Raw genomic sequence first — 27,276 nt, forward strand, 5'->3', positions numbered from 1 at the left:
ACCCCGCTGTCAACTCGCCGCCACGCGACTTTCCCAAATGTCAGGTCTGTCAGCGCTGAGCAGACCCAACATGCAGCGGTGGGGGAGGCAATTGAAATCAGTAGTGCTTGTTTACAGCCACTTAACAATGCTTTTTTCCCAGCTTTTTGATTTTGACAGGTCACCCACCGGTTTCCTGCTGTGCCTGGACCTCATCAGTGAAGCTGAGGTGGGAGGTGACTTGCCATTGTTTCAACTGATGAGTTGACAGCTTCAAATGTCAAGTCAAAGCTCCCAGCTGAATCAGATATCTTCCCTTAGCCACTAGCTTCTCTAAACTGCATTTCCACTACAGACTCAGAATGCTGCAAATCTTTACACAAGTCCCCATCCAGTCTGACCTCATTACCTCTCCCAACATTGATAGATCACTTCTGTCATCTCTACTTCACCTGCCATCTATTCCATCAGCATTGGTGCCATTAAAACTATCTCACCTTGGTCCTCAGAATCCCACCATGATCAGCCCCAACACCAGCAGCACCAGATACACCAGAAGCACAAACAATAACACCAACCTTCTCCGCAATCAACTGATGCTGCACAGGACACAGGGCATCAGCACCTGAACACATTGCTGCCCGGGACGTCAGAGATGGCCTCACCATTGCCAGATTTACTTCACTTGACGCTGCATACCCTGGCTACCACATGATGCGCCAGGTTGGCACCACCCCACACCAACACCATAAAGCATCCTTACAATGCCCAAGCCATTCCTTTCACACTCACCATCATTGCAGGTGGTACCGTTATGTCTCACCATTCACTGCAACTCACTAAGCCACTTCCAAAGGTGCACACTAACCTGTCCAAGAACGCAAAGTGTTCAAAGTAAAGGTTTCAATGTTTGACACCACAGTAACAGAAACTTTACATGAACATTGCATAAAACACCCAAGTGCCTACCCTTGTGTGTTGTTAGTTGGTATGATTGGACTAGGATGAGGGTGAGTGTGAGGGGTGGCTAGTGTAATGGGGATGTGATAATATAGATAGAGAGAGATGGGTTGAGGTGCAAGGTAAGTTGATGGGAGTAAGAATGTGCAGGAGTAGGGTAGGGAAGACAGAGTGATGGGGATGTGATGAGAGTCAAAGCAAGATGAGGTTCAGTGTGGCTTTGCAGTAATGTTTTGTGATCTACTGAGATCATTGAAAGGTTTGCGCCACTGCAGCCTGGTCCTCTGTGCAACCAGGCTGTGTTGGTCTCCTGGGGAGGTCTCTTCCACCCATTGGAAGGGAAGAGAACCTCTCTGTGTGCTGTGACTCCCTCCATACGAAAGCCTGGGTGTAGCCGTGCACCTTTGTGCAGTGCTTGTCAGTAATTGCAGCACTTCAATGTAGTAGAACACTCACAGCACAAATGTCAAAATAAATTTGCGCATGGTCCCTTTAAGGAAACTGGCTGATGGCGCATCATCAAATGACGTCATCAGACCCGCTTCCTTCAATTGGCCAGCAAATGAGCTGGGCAGGCTTAATGAGCCCAATCAGGAGAAAATCATTTTGGACAGCGGGCTGGAGCCGGCAGCGAGGCCAGCACCCGCCACCGACGTCGCCCGCCATGGACCCGCCGAGATTGGTAAAATCCAGCCCATGATTTTCTGAATCAGCTGATAGTGCAAGTCTAATTCTATGTTGAAAGACATGGCTAATATGGATCTGAGCAAGAATTTATTAAATTGGCTGCTGGGTGACATAACAGGATGCAGTTGGTGACAAATGGAACAAGGATAGATGCCTCTCAGATTTAAGCTTGCTGACTGGGGCACAGAAAGCCTTGGAGTAATTGTACTGGGCCATCAATGAGCAAGTCACAGATTTCCAAAAGCCTCACCTAGTAGCAATGAATAAGCAAGGGATGGTTAATTCTACATTTTGACTTGTATATACAAGGAACATCGTTTGAGGCAATAATCCTGTCTGAGAACTTCACTGGTAATCTCTGTAGACCTTCTATTGATGCAAAGGCTATGTTTGCAGCAAAAATAATAGAGGCTTGACAATTCACGTGGTGCTGCTGCGTCACCCTTTGGGGGACCTGTAGCCTGACTACATCTCTCTGGTGTTGTAGAAAATGAACTTTGGCATAGTGGGTCACCTTCATCAAGAAGCAAAAACTGGATTTTCTCTTCTTTGCAGCCTGTCAACACAGGCCTATTAATCCATCACTGGCTTTGCATAACTTTTGAGGTTACCAATGGTGACAAGTGGAGTCCAGCCTTTTTGAAGATTCTCATTCATTTACCAGCTTTTCCAACTACTGTCATCACTCATGAAACCCTGTGTAGATTAGATATGATAACTAAGCTAAGCAACTGAGCCCAGAAATCTCTTGGCACCTTTATATTGTTGGAAGTTCTATGCTCTGGTCATAACTGGAGTGAGCACCCACTACTGTAGTGGCGAAATAGGTTTTGGCTGACCCATGTAAGGAAGCTGCACTTTGAACAGTATCCTGCCGCTCCATAAGGTGGAGCCAGAGACACAGATCGTACCAAAGCAAAAGGTCATAATAATAAAGTTTTTCCTGCGAATGGCAGGACCACTCAGTAACTGGATTGATTACCGTTGGATTGTGCACTATTGGAGCAATCACAGGGCCCAGAATAGGACCTATGCAACTTGCTGAGTCTATCCAGGACACTCTGTCAACGTTCCCAGATAGCACAGGAACATCCCCAAACTGCTGCCGAGATGCATAGGCGGCAGTCATACGAAACCCCTGCCCCCATACTAGGATTTCCAGGGCAGTAGAAATGGGACAGAAACATGGCAGGTACAGGTTCAACCCCAGATTGCAAGACATCCACCACTATTCTGTTACAATAATCTCTTGGCTGTGATCTTTGTATTTCTGAAGCTGAAGAAAGGCTGGTAGCCTTAAACAACATAGATGGATTGCCAACATCATAATCAATCTGTCTGACATGATTTAATTTAAATTGTGATTACAGGACTGCATGTTGTGAGCTCAAAATTGGCAAACCTCAATTGAGACAAAAGATTGGAAGAAATTTTCCTAACAGGATAGCAAATATGTAGAATAAATCAACATTACAAGTATTTTTTACTATGAAAATAGTTGGACAAACATCTGGTTTCAAAGGGAATGAAAGTTGGTGATCAAATAGACTACATAATGTTATTGCACTAGTCGTCTAGAAACAATAGGATGTTGCCTATGGAATGCAGCTAGTAACATTGAATGTTAAATTAATATCCTGGCATTTTTGTGCAAAGACTTTTGTGGTCATGTTGAATTTCATTTGTGGATATTCATCTCCCTCGGGGAAATAAAAATAAGGTGGAAAGCTCCCATGGCAGTGCTCTGTTGGAAGAAGTGGGTTTAATTGAATGAATGACCTAATTACTTGTTCCATATACTTGGGAAAACATTGGGATAAAGATAGCTCTCTTTTGTCCCCATGGCCCCTCTTCCTGTTCCACACATCATCTGTAACCGAGAGGGTGAGAAACCTGCACTCGCGCATCCTGTTGTGGAGCTCTGAACCAATAGGTTCCCACATTGATTTTCCTTTCCTTCCCTGTGGGGAAGCACTTTGCCCACTGCGATATGGCTAGGCAGCAAGTAGAACTATGGGCGTAAACTGACATCGCACAGCTCCAGTGCACTGTGCAATCAGGTATTGTTACATTCCACACTTTGCTATTCTCTTAAATACAAGCAGTCTTTTGATTAATCACTATGCATTGAATTGTCACCAATCAATCATGCATTACATTCTTTGATTTAATGAAGCTTCTGAAGTACAGGAAACTTTTTTTTATCCGGCACCGACGGGACCGACGTGGTGCTGGTTCATCAAAAATTCCGGATAACCGAAAGCTATAGTAAAAGATACGGAGAGATGAGAGCTCCGTATAAAGCAACAAACCCTGTTGCTTAGCAACAGGTTCAGAACAATGGCCACAAGTTCCAAGCGTCTCTGTAGCTTAGCAACAGCTGCAGCCACACCCTTGCACAGCAACAGATGGAGGAAGGCAAGTAATAAAACTTACCTGAACCTACTCCTGAATTTTGCCGGTTAACTGAGATTTCCGGTTATTTAGGTGCCAGTAAATCGAAAGTTTCCTGTATGTCCAACAGGAATCACATTCAACTTTTGCAAGTTTATATGCACACCCTGATTTTAAGTATGAATTCTATGACGCCCTGTTGTTATGGGATGTTTTACTCTGCAGTGCAGTTTGAAGTGGATTCAACTCAACTACCAGTGTACGAATGTTAAGTACTGACGCACTGTAATAGGTAAAATCTGGCATGGCAATCATAAAATATCACACAACTATGTATAGGTCTTTTAACCTGGACAAAAGAGGTTAAGTAGCACAGAAATAACAGGATTCATGGAATTTCACAGAATTTTAATTATCGTTTGATTGTTTTAGTAGTAGTACAGTCAGAAATGTTCATCATTCATAAATCCATGCATTTTTATTCCCCAGGAGTGAAATTTAACGAGCTAACAATGCAACAGCTGATTTTTTTTATTGTGTGCCACCTTACTCCTTAATGAACTTCACACTGCTAGTCACAGCTGCAGCTCATGTTTGGCTGTGCTGCATCCCTCGGAGGTGGATTCTGTGGCTCAAGTTGCAAGTAGGACAGATCAGGAATTTTCATCTGCACCACGGAGTCCTCTGCCAGAGCAGAATCAAGATAGGCACGAGAAGGTCATGACAAAGGGAGATTGCTTCTGTGGACAGGAGTTTGAAGGAGAAGTGTGTCTCTGAGCATTGGTCGGGGAGAGGTTAGAAGGCAAAGAGTGCTTCTATGACAGGGAGAAATAATTTTTTTTGGAAGTGATGGTCTAAGTGATTGTCACTTATTCTTCCAATATTTTTTAAAATGTAAACAGAATGTACAATTTTTCATGTAAGAAATCAAAATGTTCAAGAAGAGCATGCCATGGACCCATCTGGAAGTGTGCCTGCCAGTGAGTACCAGGTGGGGGGTGGGATTGCTTGGAAGGGGTATACATAATTCTAAATTTGCTATCCACAAACCTGGCCATAATCATTGAATCCTAGATTTTTCAGCACAAAATGAGGCCATTTGGCCTTCGTGCCTTATCTTGTGCTGACTCTACATAGGAACTATCTGCTCTAAACCTGTTTTCTGCCCTTTCCCCATACCTTGTAGTATTTTTCTTTTAAGCTTTATCTAATTTGATCTTAAATGTTGTGATTAATTTAGCCTCAATAGCCACTTGCCTTGAGGTCATCGAAAGATGCTATATAAATGCATGTTCTTGCGTTCTTTTTCTCTTTCTTTCTTTCTCTCTCTCTCTTTCTCTTGCTTTCTTTTTCTCTTTCTTTTTCTCTCTTTTTCTTTTTTCTTTCTCTCTCTTTCTTGATCTTTCTTCCATATATTACAATGGTTTGATGGCAAATAGGTCATGGTGCTAATACACCTGCACAGAAAGTCATTTCTCAGTTGCCAATTGTGTTCTGATTTCTTCCCCAAAATGTGAAGGAGTGAATTCATAGGGTCAGCCATTGGAAACTACAAAGTTGTTTCAAGTAGAAATGGTTGTGCAATATAACTGGGGTATAAAGGCCGCTTTTAGAAGCTTTGTCTGCATAAGGAAGTCATAAAAGTATACAAGTATACAATCATAATTAATGACTTTAGTTCCTGGACATTTAACAGAACAAGTTACTGCCGATCAAGATCAGTATTCATACCTTCAGTAGTGTTTGCTCAATAGGAAAGATTGGCTCCAAAGAATAAAAAGCAAAATACTAGATGCTAGAAATTTGAAATAAAAACAGAAAATGATGGAAACATTCAGCAGGCCAGGCAGCATCTGTGGAGAGAGAAAGGTAGGGTTAACGTAGGGCTGGATCGGGGGATCTTGTAGCGCACGCCGTTAGTTAGACTTTTTCCTGCACCCTTCAACTCGCAATTCTTTTGCGCCATAATGTGCTGGAATTGTGAGCTTATAATGGCACAGCGAGGGCAATGAGGCAGCTGGAACCTCAATGAACGGCAGGACCAACAATCTATCTCCTTCACCAATGAGATTTAAGGATTGAGAAAGAAAGAGGAGGGTGAATCAGAGTCAAATCAGATACAGAAAGAGAAATAAAGAGCGGGAAAGAAAGGTTAGATTAACGGAGAGAGAAAAAAGTGACAACGAAAAAGTAAGAAAAACATTTTTAAAATTTAAATTTTACATCTTTTTAACTCTCTAGAAGAATTTACTACCTGCAAGAATGAGATTGAATAGTTTACTTTGTTCCCATTTTGGGCCAGAGGGGTTGATTGGCATTGAATTAACAATTCTCATGTTATTAAAAAAGTACGTACGCTGTTAAATTCCAGTCCTAACTTTCTGTGGCGAGTTTAATGGGCAATTAATGTGCAAATCCAGCAAATTCTAAAAAAAAATAACGGGGAGGCAAAGAGCAAGATGCAATTTGTGGATTTTTGCTGGCCGATTTGCACATTAATAACTGTGCGTCGTTAACAAACACGCTGTTATTTTTCCAACAAGATCCAGCCCAACGTGTCAGACAAAAGCTCATCGACCCTAAAACATTAACTTGACTTTCCTCTCTTTGCAGACACTGCCTGACCTCCTGAGCGTTTGCAGCCTTTTCTGTTTTTTATGCCTGGAAGGAATGTTTAGCTCACCACAGGAGTGTTGCCATTAAAAGGCTTCTACTATTTGCAGCACCTATTAGTCAATTCTTCCTACTAGTCTGGAATGATCATTTTTTTTACCACCCACAGAAAAGTCAGATTCTAAAAAGTGACTTGTCTTATTTTCCTTAATTGCTGTCATTAAATTAATGAGCATTTCTCAATGATGCTTTGTTTTATGTACACTGTTAATTCCAGGCTATTAAATCTGTAATTCCTCTTAATTTACTGTGGTAATATCCCTATGGAAAAAGGGTAAACAAGATGTTAAAAGAACAATGGTAGGTTATCTAAGATGCTTTACCAGGTTGTAAACAGTAAAGAGTTTGCTGTATTATCAGTGACGCAATGATGCATTGCTGTTGGTCACAGTTACTGGTGCAATTTTTTTTGACTAAAGTAATATTTCTGCATGGCAAAGAAAAGCCTTCCAAAATTTCTGCAGTATCCTTTAACTAAAATGAGAGTCCCTAAAACATCCAGGAACTATTTCAAAAAATGTTTTGAAAAGCAGCACTTCATTTTCAAATGCAAATTCTTCCCAAGCCAAATGGGTCTAAATATTATTTTTTGCAGTAAAAATGGGAGAAAGTTTTTTTTAATCTTCATTATTTCATTCCCCCTAAGGAAATCATGAGAGTGTGGGGTTTCGAAATGTGTCGGAGGTTGCAATTTTGTTAATGGGGACAATGAACGAGCATCAAATCTTGATGTGCCAATACTGATCAAAGAGCTAGCAGACTACATAGCCAGTATAAAAGTAAATAGTTTGTTAATCTAGCTGTGAAGTGCACAATATTTGTGCTTAATAGCTGAACAAAATTGAAAAAGTCCTGATTTACCCAAGATTTCCAGGCACACACTTGCTGTCTTGTAAATTAAGTCAAGTCCCTCACAATGAGCAATGAAGACCTCTGAGCCTTCTTAATGTTTTTCTTTATTAGTTTTAATAATTTTACTATAGCATTTAGAACATGAAGAATTATCTTCATAGCAAAACTATATCGTATTTAGCATCCAATGAAAGTAACATTTTATAGACAATTGGCAATTATTTGACACAGTGCATTATTTGAGATAGTACACTCACATTATCCAGCCTAATTTTTTTTTCAAAAGACCTCTTGACAAATGCACTTCTTGTACATGGTGCAGTACAATGATTTTCTGCACTTATTAAACCCTTTTCAGTAAATTATGTTCAATTAGCATTCTTGTGAAAATATAAAGGGGGTTAAATTGGATAGCCTCCGAAAACTGGTGCGGGGATCGCGATGCACGATTACTCTGCGCCAGTTCAGTGTTTTTTTTTATTTGTTTTTTTATGGGATGTGGGCGTCGCTGGCAAGGCCAGCATTTATTGCCCATCCCTAATTGCCCTTGAGAAGGTGGTAGCAAGCCGCCTCCTTGAACCGCTGCACTCCGTGTGGTGAAGGTGCTCCCACAGTACTGTTAGGTAGGGAGTTCCAGGATTTTGACCTAGCGACGATGAAGGATTGGCGATATACTTCTACGTCAGGATGGTGTATGACTTGGAAGGGAACTTGGAGGTGGTGGTGTTCCCATGCACCTGCTGCCCTTATCCTTCTAGGTGGAAGAGGTCGCGGGTTTGGGAGGTGCTGCCGAAGAAGCCTTGGAGAGTCGCTGCAGTGCATCTTGTAGATGGTACACACTGCAGCCACGGTGCGCCGGTGGTGGAGGGAGTGAATGTTTAAGGTGGTGGATAGGGTGCCAATCAAGCCTGGATGTAATGCAGGCAGCACACCAACTTTACGCTGCCTGCTCATTATAATGATTTCTGCATGCAGCCAGTGCTACCTGTGTTGTTAATTGGCTGCATGCATCAGAAGGGGGCCCAATATCATTAGTAACTTGCACTACGTAAAACTAGCTTGCACTACTTAAAGCTAGCCTGCACTTCTTAAAGGGAAGGTGCATTGTGACTGGAGCAGGTGTTGGGAGTCGTTCTGCCTGGGAAAGAGTGAAGAATGGCTGGAGGGCTTCCTGCTCCCCCCTGAGGATACAGGACATCTCTCCTCCTTTCCACCTTCTCCACCAAGACCTCCAGCGCAACGTCCGAAAACCTGGGTGCCTGTTCTTTCCCACGGTCAGGCATTTTATGGCCTTATTGACTTAAGGTGTTTTTTAATGTCTTATGAGCCTGAACTCTCAAATTATTCTACTCTTCCACATTTCCCAGCGATCTTCCAGTCAAAGTATAATTATTACTTTTATTTATTTTAACCAAAATGTACCACCTCACATTTACTTGCATTGAATTTCATCTGCTACCTTTTTTGCCCATTTCACTACCTTAGGAAAATCCCCTTTGCAGCTTCCTTTGATCCTCAGATCTATTTACTATGATGTGCAAATTCAGACATAACTCCTTCTAGCCCCAGATCCAAATCATTGATGTACACAGAGAACAGAAGCAGTCTCAAAACACCACTACCCAAGTCCAACTACACTGAGAAATTGCCCGTAACCCCAACTCTTAGAAGGGGTAATTTTAACCCCCTTAAACGGGTGGGTTTGGGTTGGGTGGGAAGTTAAAATGGTAAAAATCTGAAACAGAAACGCAACCCGCCTCGAACTCATCCCCTTCCATTTTTAACGGGGGTAGAACGAGGAGCAGGTGACCAACCTGCTCCCACGAGGTGGGTTGGTCATTGCAATCTTTTAAGAAGGCTGCGTGCTTTCATTTTAAGTGTTTCTCGATTTAACCACTGTTGGCCAGGTTTCCTGGGCCTCGGGAAACCCGGCAGGTACAAAGAGGTGAGAAGGGCCTGATCCATCATGTAAGTGCTTTTATACCACTGCTTGTGGACCAGGAGGAGCAGGAGTGTTTCCTACAGGCCCAGCAAGTTAACCTGGCAAACCCCCAGCCCCCGCCATCACCTCCACAATCTCCCCCCCAACACCCCCATGATAAGCATGCCCCCGATCTCCGACCCCCCCCACACGATCACCAACCCCTATGATCTCTGATCCCCCAGTCTCTCCCTCCGATCTCCAACTCTGCTTCCGATAGCTCCCCGACCGCCCCGCCCCATCTCTGTCTCTGATCTCCAACTCCCTCATCTCTTCCTCCGATCGCTCCCCAACCCCCTGCAATCGCCCCCGACCCTCCAAACCGCTCGCTACCCCTCCCCCCTGCGATCTCTACCCCCAACAGCACTAAACTCAGCGGCTCCTGGGCTGCAGCGTCTTCTGCAACGTTCCCCACCCAACAGGGAGCCAAGCCTGGCAATCAGGCTGGATTCCAAAGCGGGGAACCTGTTAAAATAAACACGGAGTTAAAACTCCACAGTGTTCAGGGAAGCCCGGATTTCCGAGTTCCCCGACCATAACTCGCCACCGCCGCCCCCCTCTCCCCCCCGGCTCGGAAATCCCGCCGCAGTAAATATCGTGGCCTCATGTTTCCTCCCTTCTAACCAATTTTTAATCTCATTTACTACCCTAACCCTAATTCCAAACCCCTTAGTTTAAGCAATGGCCTAAAAGGGACAGATCAGGTTAATACCTCCTTATTAGCAGCTAAACATCACAGCCATGTTCTTTTTTTATTCATTCATGTGGGCGTTACTGGCAAGGCCAGCATTTATTGCCCATCTCTAATTGCCCTTGAGAAGGTGGTGGTGAGCCGCCTTCTTGAACCGCTGCAGTCCGTACATTGAAGGTACTCCCACAATGCTGTTAGGGAGGGAGTTCCAGGATTTTGACCCAGCGACAATGACGGAACGGCAATATATTTCCATGTCAGGATGGTGTATGACTTGGAGGGGAACTTGGAGGTGGTGGTGTTCCCATGTGCCTGCTGCCCTTTTCCTTCTAGGTGGTAGAGATCGTAGGTTTGGGATGTACTGACAAAGAAACCTTGGCAATTTTCTGCAATGCATCTTGTAGATGGTACACACTGCAGCCACGGTGCACCGGTGGTGGAGGGAGTGAATGTTTAAGGTGGTGGATGGGGTGCCAATCAAGCGGCTGCTTTGTCCTGGATTGTGTCAAGCTTCTTGAGTGTTGTTGGAGCTGCACTCATCCAGGCAAGTGGAGAGTATTCCATCACACTCCTTACTTGTACCTCGTAGATGGTGGAAAGGCATTTGAGGAGTCAGAAGGTAAGACACTCGCCACAGAATACCCAGCCTCAGACCTACTCTTGTAGCCACCGTATTTATGTGGCTGGTCCAGTAAATTTCTGGTCAATGGTGACCCCCAGGATGTTGATGAAGGGGGATTTGACAATGGTAATTCCGCTGAATGTCAAGGGGAGGTGGTTAGGCGCTCTCTTGTTGGAAATGGTAATTGCCTGGCACTTGTGTCGTGTGAATGTCACTTGCCACTTATCAGCCCAAGCCTGAATGTTATTCAGGTCTTGTTGCAAGCGGGCACGGACTGCTTCATTTTCTGAGGAGTTGCAAATGGAACTGAACACTGCAGTCATCAGCGAACATCCCACTTCTGACCTTATGATGGAGGGATGGTCATTGATGAAGCAGTTGAAGATGGTTGGGCCTAGGACACTGCCTTGAGGAACTCCTGCAGCAATGTCCTGGGGCTGAGATGATACCAGATTCCAGACTATATTAAGAGCGGTGCCGCGGGAAATCCGTTAGTGTGTTTACAAAATGTAAACCAAGTTTTAGGTACACTTTAATGCTATTAGTAAGGTAGTAGCATAGATGTATTATTTATTAACTCAAATTGCAGGCGTTGTGACATAAAACACAACCAGAATCCTCTTATTCTGAGCATTCAATCAGCCCTGCTCATGAGTTGAAATGAAGTTATAAATTCTACAAAGCCAGACATTGCTTTTCAAAAAAGTGAATACCTGATACAGGGTACTACAATTGTAGCACATCATCTATTCTTTTTGTATTTCCCTGGATGATTTTTTTTTAGGACTGCCTCTGGAAAAAACTGATTCAAAATTGTTTCATAATCTTCTCCTTAATGGCTGTTATTAAAATAATGAGTGTTATTTCTAGATGCTGCCTCCTCCGATTGCATTCCCTATTATCTTCTGTTAAGTCAAGGAATTCTTGAATGTAGATCAGTGGTGCCATCTTGAGGCATAATTGGCACAAATGACTGATGTTTTATTTCTGCTGCAATTTCAGTTTCTGTGTAATGTACACGGGGGGAATTATTGAGGGTTGCTGTCAACATAGAAATAAAATTAAGATGTTAGCATCAGCAGTGTTCAGCAGTAGATGTGAAGCATCAGAGTTGCTTCCAATTTCTCCATAAACCTGAATATTCTTTCAATGTAAGACCACAACTTGAATCACACTTTTCAACAGAATAAATTTACACATTTCTGCAATTATTTCGTCTTTGAAGAAATATTTATATTTATGTAGAGCCTTATCATCTTCCAAAAAACATCTCTCCGGCACAATGAATTACTTTGATGTACAATAAATTGCCACAGCAGGCAGTTGAGGCCAATTCATTAAATATATTCAAGAAGGAGTTAGATATATTTCTTAAGGCTAAAGGGATCAAGGGATATGGGGAGAAGGCAGGAACAGGGTGATGCACTATCAATTGCTACAAAAGACTGGAGATTGAGAAAGTAATAAACAGGCTTTTATTACCAAAGAACAGAGCATGCCTCTTGTGGTTGCCTGATATCCAAAAGGGCCGGAGGCTTCTGAGCAGCGACCTTTATACCCAGCCATGAGGGTGGAGCCAGGGGCGGAGTCAGCTGAGGCATGCACAGACAAGTACAACAATATGCAAGAGTGAACAACAGTACTAACAGTGAACAACAGTACTAACAACAGTGGTGAACAACAATACTAACAACAGTGGTTTACCACATTCACCCCTTGTTTAGAATTGAGTCCGGCGGGGTGAAGTGCACTAAAAATTCGTGTACTGAAGTCTATCAGGAGGCCTTGTAAGCCGTCCTGAGCGTCGCAGCAGCGGCGGTGATGGTGCAGCATCCAACGGTGAACCCGGTGTCTCGTTCAGAGGAGGTGTAGCAGGTGGCGGACCCTGGGGCTGCTGCATGCCGTCTACAGGGGTCAGAGCATGGGTAATGGGAGGTAGCGATGGTGGTCTCTCAGAGGCACCCGAAGGTGCGAGGTCTCGTGCGGGGACTGTGTCCTGGGGGTAGGCAGGAGTAGTGGTGGGTGGCGAAGAGGGTGTTTCAGGAGCACCTGCAGGTGCGAGGTCTCGAATGGAGACTGTGTCCTCCCGCCCGTCCGGGTACACCACGTAAGCATACTGCGGGTTGGCGTGGAGGAGGCTCACCCTCTCGACCAGGGGGTCCGCCTTATGGGTCCTCACGTGCTTCCGCAGTAGGACGGGACCTGGAGAAGTCAGCCATGTTGGTAGCGAAATCCCCGACGTGGACTTCCTGGGGAAGGAGAACATTCTCTCGTGAGGAGTGGCATTGGTGGGTGTACAGAGCAGCGACCGAATGGAATGGAGCGCCGCAGGGAGGACCTCCTGCCAGCGGGAGGTTGGAAGGCCCTTAGATTTTAAGTTTAAAAGGACTGCCTTCCAGACTGTCGCATTCTCCCTTTCCACCTGGCCGTTACCCCGGGGGTTGTAGCTGGTGGTCCTGCTTGTAGCAATGCCTCTCGCGAGCAGGTACTGCCGAAGTTCGTCGCTCATAAAAGATGAGCCCCTGTCGCTATGGATATAGCTAGGGAAACCGAACAAGGCGAAGAGGTCATTCAGACATTTAATGACCGTGGTACTGGTCATGTCCGAGCAAGGGATGGCAAACGGGAAACGGGAGTACTCATCAATTATATTGAGGAAGTACACATTGCGGTCAGAGGAGGGGAGGGGCCCTTTAAAATCGATGCTCAGCCGCTCGAAGGGGCGCGTGGCTTTGATCAGGCTCGCTCTGTCTGGCCTATAAAAATGCGGCTTGCACTCGGCACAGATCTGGCAGTTCCTGGTCATGGTCCTGACCTCCTCGATGGAGTAGGGCAGGTTACGGGATTTGATAAAATGGAAGAACCTGGTGACCCCCGGGTGGCAGAGGTCATTGTGGAGGGTCTGTAGTCTATCAACCTGCGCGTTGGCGCACGTACCACGTGATAGGGCATCTGGGGGCTCATTGAGTTTCCCGGGCCGGTACAAGATATCGTAATTGTAGGTGGAGAGTTCGATTCTCCACCTTAAGATCTTGTCATTCTTGATTTTGCCCCGCTGCTTATTATGAAACATAAAAGCCACTGAACGCTGGTCAGTGAGCAGGGTAAATCGTTTTCCGGCCAGGTAATGCCGCCAATGTCGCACGGCTTCCACAATGGCCTGGGCCTCCTTTTCGACAGAGGAGTGTCGAATCTCGGGGCCCTGGAGGGTCCTTGAGAAAAAGGCCACGGGTCTCCCCGCCTGGTTAAGGGTTGCAGCTAGGGCAAAGTCGGATGCGTCGCTCTCCACTTGAAAAGGGAGGGACTCATCCACAGCGTGCATTGTGGCCTTCGCAATGTCTCCTTTTATGAGAGTGAAGGCTGCACAGGCCTCTGCTGTCAGGGGGAAGGAGGCGGACTTGATGAGGGGTCGGGCTTTATCCGCATAGTTGGGCACCCACTGAGCATAGTAAGAGAAAAACCCCAGGCATCTCTTCAGTGCTTTCTGGCAGTGGGGGAGGGGGAGCTCCATAAGGGGGCGCATTCTATCGGGGTCTGGGCCGATGACTCCGTTCTCCACTACGCAGCCAAGAATAGCAAGGCGCGTAGTACGAAACATACATTTGTCTTTGTTGTATGTGAGATTCAGCCGCTGGGCCGTCCGGAGGAATTTCTCTAGATTAACGTCGTGGTCCTGCTGGTCATGGCCGCAGATGGTGACGTTGTCTAGATATGGGAAAGTGGCCTGGAGCGCGTTCTGGTCAACCATCCGGTCCATCTCCCGTTGGAAGACAGAAACTCCGTTGGTGACGCCGAAGGGAACTCTGAGAAAGTGATAGAGCCGACCGTCAGCTTCAAAAGCTGTGTACTGGCGGTCCTCAGCCCTGATGGGGAGCTGGTGGTATGCCGACTTCAGATCAATCGTCGAGAACACCCGGTATTGTGCTATCTGATTGACCATGTCAGATATGCGGGGGAGTGGATATGCATCCAGCTGGGTGTAGCGGTTGATCGTCTGGCTGTAGTCAATAACTAGGCGCTGTTTGCCGCCAGCCTTCACCACCACCACTTGTGCTCGCCATGGGCTATTGCTGCTCTCGATAATCCCTTCCTTCAGGAGTCTCGCTACCTCGGATTTAATGAAACCCCTATCCCCGGCACTGTAACGCCTACTTTTGGTAGCGATGGGCTTACAGTCGCGGGTGAGGTTAGCGAACAAAGAGGGGGGGGAGACTTTAAGGGTGGAGAGGCTGCAAATGGCGCGCGGCGGGCGATTTAAAAACTGCTGGCTGCAGACTGTGAGAGGGGGGAGGGGTCCACCATACGCTAAAGTGACACTCTTAAGGTGGCACTGAAAATCCAACCCCAGTAGGATGGCAGCGCAGAGATGGGGCAGGACCAGAAGTTTAAAATTTTTGTATTCAGTACCCTGCACTGAAAGAGTCACCATACAGTAGCCACCGACGTCCGCTGACTGGGCTTTGGAAGCCATAGAGATGCGATGACGCGTCGGCAGGACCGGGAGAGAGTAACTGTGCACCGTGTCGGGGTGTATAAAACTCTCCGTGCTCCCGCTGTCAAAAAGGCAGGTAGTGGCGCGGCCGTTTACCGTAATGTCCATCATGGACCTGGACAGTTGATGCGGGAGAGATTGATCCAGCGTCACGGAAGCCAGCGTATGTTCAAGCGTGTCGATGCGGTCGTCCGATGAGGCGGTGGTGGAGTCCGGGTCCCCCGTAACCGAAGTCGGAGGCGTCCAAGATGGCAGACAAAATGGCGGCGCCCACGGTCCCGATCCCCACGCGGCTGGGGGAGCCCAAGATGGCGGACAAGATGGCTGCACCCACGGTTCGCACGCAGCGCTGCTGGCGTTAGCGGTCTTCCCTTTGCAGGCGCTAACGTAGTGACCTTTCTTCCCGCAGCCGGAGCAGGTAGCATTCTTCGCGGGGCAGCGTGCTCTAGGGTGTTTAGCTTGGCCACAAAAATAGCATTTTTGTGCCTTGGACATCGCTGCAGCAGTCGGAGGTGGCGGTCCCATGGCCCAAGATTGCGGCGTCCACGGCGCGGGGCGATGAGGGGAGAAAGCGTCCATATTTCTGTGGGCCGCGTCGAGCGAGAGCGCGAGGGACACTGCCTTTGTCAGGTCTATTTCACCCTTCTCCAGCAGCCTCTGCCGGGAGTAGTCGGACCTTAGACCCGCAACGAAAGCGTCTCGTATCAGTCCCTCCGCATGTGCCGCGGCCGATACTTCCTTGCAGTCACAGCCGCGTCCGAGTACCCGCAGTGCCCGTAGGAAGGCTTCCACCGATTCCCCGGGCTGCTGTCTGCGAGATCTTAAAAGGTGCCTGGCATAGACCGTGTTAACCGGGCGTGCATACTGCCCTTTCAGTAGGTCGATAGCCGTCGCGTAGGTCGTTGCATCTTGGATTAAAGTATAGACTTGGTGGCTCACCTTTGAGGCCAGGATTTTCAGTTTATTTTCATCAAGAGTCACGGTCGAGGCTTCCAGATACGCCTCAAAGCAACGCAGCCATTGTGCAAATTTAGTCGACGAACCCGCTTCTTGGGGGTCTAGGTCCAGGCATGTTGGTCTGAGGGCTCGCAGCAGCGCCTGCTGCTCAGCGTTTTGCGCCATCGGTTGATCAGCATCCGCAGCCAACATTTAACTTTGGTAATAAAATTGATGCACTATCAATTGCTACAAAAGACTGGAGATTGAGAAAGTAATAAACAGGCTTTTATTACCAAAGAACAGAGCATGCCTCTTGTGGTTGCCTGGTATCCAAAAGGGCCGGAGGCTTCTGAGCAGCGACCTTTATACCCAGCCATGAGGGTGGAGCCAGGGGCGGAGTCAGCTGAGGCATGCACAGACAAGTACAACAATATGCAAGAGTGAACAACAGTACTAACAGTGAACAGCAGTACTAACAACAGTGGTGAACAACAATACTAACAACAGTGGTTTACCACACAGGGTACTGAGTTTGGATGATCAGCCATGATCTCATTAAATGGCAGAACAGGCTCGAGGGGCCGAATGGCCTACTCCTGCTCCTATCTTCTATGTTTCTATGTGGACAAACACAGCAGCCATTTTGCTTATAGCAATATCCAACAAACAGTGCTGAGACAAATGAGACCAGCTACTCTATTCTTGATGGTGTTGGTTGTGCATGACCTTGTTCTCAATTTTCTTTTTGACATTTGTTTGCAATAATATAGTTTGCGACAATTATCTTGACTTTAAACTCTGAAGCTATTAAATTGGTCAAAAGGTTTTGAAAATTCAGATTTCAAATGTTGGGGCTCAACTGGTACAGTTATTAAACCTTTCTAGCTATTTACAGGGCATTACTACATAATTACGTCTATATCTCTGTATTGTAAAGTACAAGCATGACAAGAAGCAACAGAGTCAATGTGGTCTCAACAATTTGGTGAACCTGATGGGAGGTCCAGCAGAAGTGCAGTGATATAAAAGGAGCACTAAGGTAAGGCCTGAATGTATTATTGCAAGATAGAAGTACAGAACATATCTGGGCATGAGGGGAAGTAGGAATTGTTAAAGATTTAGGGACCAAACATCCTTGGGTCAGCAGTCATTCCCTGGCAGAAGTTGGGCTTTAGAGTCCTAAATTCAAATGGGGCCCAGACCCAGAAGACTGTTGCCTCCCAATTTGCACAGGGGGGCCTGGGGCGAGGTGAACCTCTACCTACCCTCAAAACATGGCCCCTGATGTCAAAGGGGGTCGGAGTTAAGGGGAGGGAATTCCCACACTGGGAACTTCCTCGGCTCTTGCCACCCGACCGCCGGGCAACCCGGACACCAGATTAACACATGCGTACAGGTCGGGCAAGAAGCGAAAGTGTGAACCGCCAGGGTCTCCAGGCAGGTCAAGGCCTGAAAGACCCCAGAAGTGGTGCCCTGCAAAGTTTCGATTCGCCCTCCTGTAAAAGGGGGACCAATGTGCTGACTCAGCCCTAACCTGTTTATTCAAGCGGGGTCACCAGTGCCTTGCAGCAGCACTTGTTCTGTTGCACTTATGCCAATGGAGCGGGCCCAAGGATTTTCATGGTCATATACAAAAAAAAACAGACACAACAACAACTTGCATTTATATAGCAACTTTAACGTAGTAAAAGGCCCCGAGCCGCTATCAAACAGAATTGGTCACCAAGGTACATAAGCAAATATTAGGACAGGTGACTGTTGTATCCGTGTGTTAATGAAGACACGGAATGCAGGAGTTGGTTTACAGGTGTTTACTGGACAAAGTCTGGAGGTGAACTAACAGATACAAGACAATATACAGGCTGATATAGCCCGAGTGGCCATTACCGGCATTACAGTACACAGGGGGCTCTTAAAGGTACATACACCACAATTCCTCCCCTTTTAGACAACTAGTACATAATATTTTAAGTAATCATTAATTAACATGTTACACAAACAATAATCTACACATTGCTGCAGTTAATCAATTATAAGTCAGTCTCTCTGGAGGCTTCCTGACTCGGTCCGGATAACACCTCGGTGGTGTAGTAGTTTCTGGTGGTGTAGTAGGTTCTTTTGGCAAGGCTGATTCGGCTTGAATGCCAGTGTCGGGTTCATCTTGTTCCAGTATTATCGGATCAGAGGTAGATACTATGGGTATCTCTACTTCATCATTAGGCGTATAGAGTTGTGGTGTAGGTTGTCCCTTTTTGGATGACTCTATGATCTGGTCAGCATGGCGCCTTATTATGCTTTCTCCAATGTCCACGGTATACATCAGCGATCCTAGTCGTGTGCAAATAGTTCCAGGCTGCCATTTCTCGGTACGGTAGTCCCGGGCCAAAACTTGTTGACCTATCTGGAAGGTTCTAGTTGGCCTTTCATTCATGCCTTGAAATTGACGGTTCTCCACGTCCCTTCTGATGTTTGGCTTGATCAAATCCAGCCGGCATCTTAAGTTTCTATTGAAGAACATCATGGCGGGAGTTTGGTTTGTAACCACATGTGTTGCATTCCTGTATGCAAACAAGAAGTTATCTACCTTATGCTGAAGTTTTATGTCTTCATTACCCATGGCCTTTATGGCCTTCTTGAAGGTCTGGACAAACCTTTCAGCCAATCCATTGGTGGCGGGATGGTATGGGGTGGACGTGTAGTGCTTAACCCCATTGTTTTTTAAGAACTTCCTGAATTCTTCGGACACAAATTGTGGTCCATTATCAGAACAGATCTGTTCAGGCAGCCCATTCCTGGCAAATATGGTCCTTAATACTGTGATGGTTTTTTCCGTGGTGGTGGAGGACATCTTTATTACCTCCGGCCACTTGGAGTGTGCATCAACCGCGATTAAGAACATTGAGTCCATAAATGGACCAGCAAAGTCGATGTGTACCCTTTGCCATGGAGATGAGGGCCACTCCCATGGATGTAGAGGGGCTTGTGGTGGGGCGTTTTGGACCTTCTGGCATCCTAGACAGCTCTTGGTCATTTCTTCGATGTCTCCATCGATACCTGGCCACCACACAAACGCCCTGGCTAGGTTCTTCATTTTCACTCCACCCAGATGCCTCTCGTGAAGCTCCTTTAGCACTTTATCCTGGAGTTTGGGTGGAATCACCACTCTGGATCCACACATCAAGGTTCCTCGGCACACTGACAGCTGTTTTCTTCTTTGCGAGAATGCTGGCAACAGTGGTTCGCCATGTGCTGGCCATCCCTTCACCGTTAAATCGTAGACTCGTGAGAGAGTTGGGTCATTTCTCGTTTCCTTTTCAATGGTAGAATTTGTTACTGGTAGACATTCCACTATGGTTGAGTGGAACATCTCCACTGGGTTCACTGTAGATGCCTCTTCTACCGTTGGCAACGGTAGGCGCGATAAACCATCAGCATTTCCATGCTGTTTTGATCCTTTGTATTCTATGTCATATTGGTGTGCCCCTAGGAAAAGGGACCACCTCTGTAGCCTTTGTGCTGTCATAATGGGAACGCCCTTTTTAGGGTTGAATATGGAGACGAGGGGTTGATGGTCAGTCAACAAGGTAAATTTTTGTCCGTGTAGGTAATGGTTGAATTTCTTCACTCCCCATACCAGGCTGAGTGCTTCCCTGTCGATCTGGGCATAGTTACGCTCAGCTGAGTTCAATGAGCGTGAAGCAAAAGCTATCGGTCGCTCCGAGCCATCAGGGAATCTATGCGATAATACCGCTCCTATGCTGTAAGGGGATGCATCGCACGCCAGTGTGATTGGCAGTGATGGGTTGTAATGAGCCAAAACTTCCTTGGACGTGATCAAGCCTTTACATTTATGGAAGGCACGTTTACAGTCCTCGCTCCATTCCCAAATTACTCCCGTTTGTAGCAGTTCGTTAAGAGGGTGCAGAACAGTTGACAAGTTCGGTAAAAATTTATGATAGTAATTTATCAATCCCAGGAACGACCTTAATTGTAAGACATTTTCAGGTGCTGGGGCTTTTATGACCGCTTCAATTTTTTCAGGGGACTTATGCAACCCTTCTTCGTTAATTATGTGGCCACAATATGATATTTGTTTCTGGAAAAATTCACACTTGGGGCGGTTTGCTCGTAGGCCCCGTTCTCTCAGCCTAGTGAGCACCTGCTCCAAATTGGCAAGGTGCTCGTTGTTGTTTTCTCCTGTTACAAGGATGTCGTCTAGGTAGCATTGAGTCCTAGGAATCCCTTGCAGGACTTGTTCCATAGCTCTTTGCCAGATAGCTGGAGCTGATGCTACTCCGAAAACCAGTTGATTGTACTGGTACAGGCCTTTGTGTGTGTTTATTGTGAGATACTTTTTAGAGGTCTCCTCAACCTCCATCTGTAGATATGCCTGTGCTAAGTCAATTTTTGTGAAACGTTTCCCTCCGGATAGTGAGGCGAAAATATCTTCTATCCTCGGAAGAGGATACTGTACTGTGTGAAGGACCGGGTTTACAGTCACCTTGAAGTCCCCACAGATGCAAATTTTTCTCTGTTCTTCAGATTTATCATTATTCAAAGTTTTCTTCATGACCGGGACGATGGGTGTTGCCCACTCGCTCCAATCTATCTTGGATAACACACCTGTCTTTTCCAAATTTTCTAGCTCTGCCTCGACCGCTGGACGAATTGTGTATGGCACCGGCCTTGCCTTAAAAAACTTGGGAATTGCCGCATCTTCCACCTTTATTGAGGCGGTGACGCCTTTCAAGGTTCCTAGTTCCTGTTGGAACACTTCTTTGGCATTGGCCAAGATGTCTTTCAATCGTTCAGGTATGACGTCATCATTTTTTTTCTTACTGGTCACCGTCAGTGCCTGAATGGAGTGCCAGTCTAAACGTATCTTTCCAATCCATTCACGTCCCAACAGCAGTGGACCACCATTTTGCAGAACGTATAAATACAACTTCTGTAATTCCTTGCCGTTGTATACAACAGGCACCCTTATTTTCCCTCTGGGGTATACTTTCTGCCCCGTATATGTTTTTAAGATAATGGATGTGTCTTTCAAGGGTATATGCAGAAATAGCCACTCGTAATCCTGTCGACTTATGACGGTCAGAGCTGATCCTGTATCTAGCTCCATTTTAACTGGGGACCCTGCTATCGTGAGGGTAACCTAAATGGTCTGGTAATCTTCTTTGGCAATTACATTATGTAATTTGAGACAGCTTAGTCTCTTGTTTCCGGAGTCGCTATCACTCTTCTGGTCTTCGGAGCTACTGTCCGTCACCATTTGTACCTTTTTGTACTTTTCTTTATTGATTTTTTTTTTTTGTCAGTGGATTTTTTGTTTCCAGATTGGCATACATGTGCAATGTGTCCCATCTTTCCGCATTGCCTGCATGCTTTGTCCTTGAACCAGCAGTCCCTTTGGTCATGGGTGGATCTGCCGCAGCGATAACATCTCTCGAAACCCTGTGTCATTTCATGGGTGCCGAAATCCTGTGGCTTTTGCTGTATCTCTGCAGCTCCTCTCGCTGCTGCTTCGTATGATACAGCCATACTGAAAGCCTTGTCCAGTGTTAAATCTTTCTCAGAAAGTAGCCTTTTCTGTGTTCCTTCACTTAGGAGACCGCAGACGAATTTGTCTCGAAGAGAATCTGCCAGTCCTGCTCCGAATTGGCAGTGCTTTGATAGCTTCCTTAATTCGGTGAGGTAATCAACGTTACTTTCATTCTTGTGCTGATTCCTCCTGAAGAATTTGAACCGTTCCGCTATCAGCAGCGGTTTTGGGTTTAAGTGCTCCTGTAGGGTATCAACAATTTCCTTAAAATTCTTGTCCATCGGTTTGGCTGGAGTGATTAAGTTTCGTAACAGCCCGTATGTCTTTGCGCCCATTAGATTTAGGAGTACCGATGCCTTTTTATTATCCTCTATTTCATTTGCTGTGCAATATACCTCCACTCTTTCCACATATGTGGTCCAATCCTCTACATCATTATCGAAAACAGTAATATTGCCAGTCTTAGGCATTCTGAAAAAAAAATGGTGCCTCCCGCGCTTCCCTTTCTTCCTTGCTGAAAAAAAATGGCGCCTCCCGCGCTTTCCCGCCGCTGTTGCTGCTGACAACGCTGTTCTCCGCGGTTTTTATTTATACAAATATTTTTAATAGTCGGAGACTTGTTCCCGCCGGACTCACTGGGACTTTCCCCGCCCTCTGCGTGGTCCGAACGCCGACCTGCTTTGCAGAGCCAGCCGTCTCCCGAGTGCTCCACCCCTCGTCTTTGTTTGCCTGCGCCTTCACTGCTTGGCCCCGCTGTAGAGCCAGCCGATCGAGCCCCAGCCCGCCGCCCAGGAAGGATTATTGCAGTACCTGCCACCAGCCCGGCTAGCTGGTGAAACCACAGTTTTTTTTTTTCGTTTTTTTTTCTTCCTTCGTCTGAGGAATCGATCTCCTTGAGGTGCTGCTGAATTGCAGGTAAGTCCATTTCCAATTCGTCGCCACTGTTGTATCCGTGTGTTAATGAAGACACGGAATGCAGGAGTTGGTTTACAGGTGTTTACTGGACAAAGTCTGGAGGTGAACTAACAGGTACAAGACAATATACAGGCTTATATAGCCCGAGTGGCCATTACCGGCATTACAGTACACAGGGGGCTCTTAAAGGTACATACACCACAGTGACCAAAAGCTTGATCAAAGAGGTAGGTTTTACGGAGCATCTTAAAGGAGGAGAGAGAGGTAGAGAGGTTTAGGGAGGGAATTCAAGAGTTTAGGGCCTAGGCAACTGAAAGCACGGCCGCCGATGGCGGAGCAATCAAATAGGGGATGCACAAGAGGCCAGAATTGGAGGAGTGCAGAGATCCTGAAGGGTTGTAGGGCTGAAGGAGGTTACAGAGATCCGTTAGCAAGATTGAAGAAGTGAAAATAGCAGTGTTACGCAAATGACATGCACCATGCTGGCAAAGAGAATATACCATGGGAAAAGTTTGTAGGAGCCAAATCACTTATCTCACTCTTTATTGCTCTTATGATTAAAGACTACATATGCAGATAACTGGCATAGACAGTGTGTAAAAGGTGATGAAGCCCCAGATTTAAAACAGCTCCTGACCAGAAAGGTTTCTTGGAAGGATGTGCTTGGAAGGCGTGTGGTCTGTGAAGATTAGAGGACAGCACTGAGTGTGTGACATCTACCATATTATTCAGATATTCTATGATGTACATGATATGTTGCATCAACATGTTCACACACACACTGTGTACAAGGACAGAACAGTACATGTAATGATGATGCAGTACCCACATGGATAAATGTGCTTATTTATTCATAATATGCTATCTACTTTTCTGACAGAGCAAGGAAACCCCAATACCTTTGAACCGAAGAGGAAGAGGAGCAGCATTCAGCGGAACACCAAGTTTGACTATCCCCACTTGAAACAGACACCGGCACAGATTTTGATACTAATGTTGATGCGGAAACCTAGGGTGAGTCATTAGCACTGATGAGGAAGGGGTTCCAGTGCTATTGTTTGAGTAGGACCCAGTGGTACAAGTTGGGAGTGCAGCATGCTGCAGGCTCCCCCTGACTTGCAGCAGGATACAGGCCTTAATGTGACTGTTTTCACACAAAGCCTAATGCAACACCAGGTCCATTTTGAGTCTTTTGCCTCCTTGCACAAGCATTGGGAGGTGATCTACATTGTGTGGAGGATTCAAACACCCACATTTGCACTTATATGGTGGAACAATTCTTTGCATTGCAGTTTGCATTGAGCATGTGGTAACATCCGTGGTGTCTGCATTGGAAGCCTCAATTACGCAGGTCCTCAGCACAGCAAGAACATTTCTTGTGAAAACTTCCACTGTTACTGTCGGGGATTTGGTGTCCAAACTTCAAGATGCAGCCACAATCTGCTTCAACTCACTTGGAGAATGGTTATAACCAGTCACGACTGAGAGATTCCAAGACTTCATAGATGTCTTTTCTATACTCATACTATTCAGTGGTCCTCACAAAGAGATTTGCTCCAGCAGTTGCATGCACAGAGTATCAGAGCAGCAGCTGGTCGGCACTTATGCCAGCAGCAGTTCTATGCAATCACATAGCCCTGCATAACTGGAAGTTGGCACTGCCTCTAGAAAGGATGAGCCCATTGTGACTCCAGCAAAGATGGATGGACTCCATAGCCGAGATGGAGGTGCATTGGGTTTAATCACAGACACTGGTATCAGCCCTTGTGTGTGCCATGCAGCCACCCACTCATGCCATTCCTTCAACTATGCGAATAGATGGTAGCAGACTACAGCAACAACCAACATGCAAAAATTCACAGTTCATAATGAGAAAATAGCAGCAAAACACATTAAACATGCACTAAAGCACAAAATAAAATAAATTTGCTTTCACTGTATCTTGCAGTCTGCTAGTTCATTATTTTGCAAAGAAAGAAAGTGTCAGTGGACTGAAGTAAGCATAACAACCTTTGCAAAAGGTAAACAGGTAAAACACACAACAGTCCATTAAATGTTCAGTATTTCTCCTAAATTGGCCAGTTTTCTCCTGTTGGTTTCTACATGTGATTTTTCTCTTGCTCTTTCATGGCCTGTAGCTTCTTATTGTCCAAGTCCATAGTGAGACTTTTGTCCATAATAGTATTGTTCTGCATGTTGCCCTAATTTCCCAGACCTCTGGGGCATTTGCAAGGCCTCTGTTTTTTTTCAAGCATCTAACGTGATGCTTTATCACCCCAAATACCTGCCCAATGAAAGCCCTGTTCTTCCACGTGCCTCATTGTATCTGTTCTCTGCTTGGGGTTAGTGGGTTTGTGCTGACATGTTATCAGTTACTGTTGCACTGTGTGACCCATGCCTCCAGGGACCGAGCCAATGTTCCTTCTCCCTCATGAGCTGGATCATGTTCTATTGCCATGAAAGCATCAGGATATCCCCAGGAACGGCGCGTTATTTTCTAAAGTGGATACCACAAGGAACTGTACATTGGGGTGCTTTATTTTCTGGTGGAGGTCACTTGCCATTTGTTCACAAAACAATTATCCTTTCTATTTATGTATGCCATTAGGTTGATTGTGGGTGCACAAGTGGCTGTATGTATATAATCATGAATGTCCTGTAAGAAAGAAATAACTTGCATTTATATCGTTCCTTTCACAACTTTAGGACATCTCAAAGCACTTCACAGCCAGTTAAGTACTTCTTGATGCGATGTCTCTAGTGTAATATACGGAAAAGGTGGCAGCCAATTTGCACATAGCAAGCTCACTCAAACAGGAATGAAATAAATGACTAATCTGTTTTTGGTGGTTTTGGTTGAGATATAAATGTTGGCTAGGATACCAGGATAACTCATTCTGCTCTTATTCAAAAAGTGCCATGGGATAGTTTATATCCCCTGAGAGGACAGACAAGGCTTTGGTTTAACATTCCATCTGAAAGACGGCACCTCGACAGTGCAGCTCTCCCTTCGTACTGCATTGAGGTGCCAGCCTAGATTCTGTGCTCAAGTCTCTGAACCCACAACCATCTGAATCAGAGGTGAGAGTGCTACCAGTGAGCCAAGTGTGACACTAGGACACAATACTTTGGAAAAATATCTGGTTGGCTACTGCTGGTAGCACTGAAATATATGTAACTGGGTGCTTAGAGAAACAGGGCTTTAGTTATCTTCTTAATGGAGCAGTGCATACTACAGAAGTTGGGAGCAATGGTGGCCCTCGCTGGCACTGGTAATGCAGTGTGAATGGTTGATTGTCTTGTAGGTTGTCTTGGAGCAGATTGTGCACTGCAGTCACAGCCTTCCTGCTGAGCTTGAGCCTGCTGATGCACTGCTCTTCCATGATGCCCATCATGATGCTCTTTCATGATGCCCATCTAGTTGGCTCTGTTCAGGTAGACCTGCTGCATGGGGTAGGTTTGTGGCAAGTAATGTGTTCCGTCTGCCCACCTGACTGCCCTCTTCTACTCTTCCTTCTGCTGCACTGTGAGATGTTTGGCAATGGCCATTGCACCCATGATATTGGGCAAAAAACTGCTGTTACTATCGGGAAAGACTGAACAGGCTGGGTCTCTTTTTCTCTAGAAAACAGAAGAATGAGAGGTGACCTGATAGAGGTCTTTAAAATTATGAAGGGGTTCTATAGGGTAGACGTAGAGAACATAAGAACATAAGAAATAGGAGCAGGAGTAGGCCAATCGGCCCCTCGAGCCTGCTCCGCCATTCAATAAGATCATGGCTGATCTGATCCTAACCGCCAATCCACTATCACAGAACCATCTCCTGAATCTAACAGAATTAGACACACGAAATAGGAGCTGGATCAGGCTACACGGCCCCTGGGCCCACTCCGCTACCCACAGGGCCATGACCGATCCGAACCTAGACTCATGTCCAAATTCCTGCCCGCTCCCCGTAACCCTTAATTCCCTTTACTTCTAGGAAACTGTCTATTTCTGTTTTAAATTTATGTAATGATGTAGCTTCTACAGCTTTTTTGGGGCAGCATATTCCATGGACCGACCACCCTCTGAGTGAAGTAGTTCCTCCTCATCTCAGTTTTGAAAGAGCAGCCCCTTATTCTAAGACTATGCCCCCTAGTTCTAGTTTCACCCATCATCGGGAACATCTTCCCCGCATCCACCCGATCCGACCCCTTCACAATCTTATATGTTTCAATAAGATCGCCTCTCATTCTTCTGAACTCCAATGAGTAGAGTCCCAATCTACTCAACCTCTCCTCATATGTCCATCCCCTCATCCCCGGGATTAACCGAGTGAACCTTCTTTGTACTGACTCGAGAGCAAGTATGTCCTTTCTTAAGTATGGACACCAAAACTGTACGCAGTATTCCAGGTGCGGTCTCACCAATACCTTGTACAACTGAAGCAATACCTCCCTATTTTTATATTCTATCCCCCTAGCAATGAAAGCCAACATTCCATTGGCCGCCTTAATCACTTGCTGCACCTGCATACTAACCTTTTGAGTTTCGTGCACCAGAA

The 27,276-nt window shown here is 46.0% G+C and overlaps 1 protein-coding gene across 3 annotated transcripts in view; it reads left to right on the top strand.

Annotated features, from left to right (window-relative positions):
* The window catches only part of znf385c (zinc finger protein 385C), a 688,258-nt gene that overhangs the window by 206,876 nt on the left and 454,106 nt on the right, over window positions 1–27,276 (top strand). The window contains exon 3 of one of the 3 annotated variants that reach the window (XM_085966483.1): window positions 23,611–23,744. The exons of the other annotated variants lie outside the window; for them this stretch is intronic. The gene's annotated coding sequence lies outside the window, so the exon portion shown is untranslated. The remainder of the gene's footprint in view (window positions 1–23,610; window positions 23,745–27,276) is intronic. 3 annotated transcript variants of the gene reach the window in all.

Source organism: Somniosus microcephalus, chromosome 24, assembly GCF_052327205.1.
Source record: "Somniosus microcephalus isolate GS21.2 chromosome 24, FLI_Smic_1.0, whole genome shotgun sequence".
Classification (NCBI taxonomy): Eukaryota; Metazoa; Chordata; class Chondrichthyes; order Squaliformes; family Somniosidae; genus Somniosus; species Somniosus microcephalus.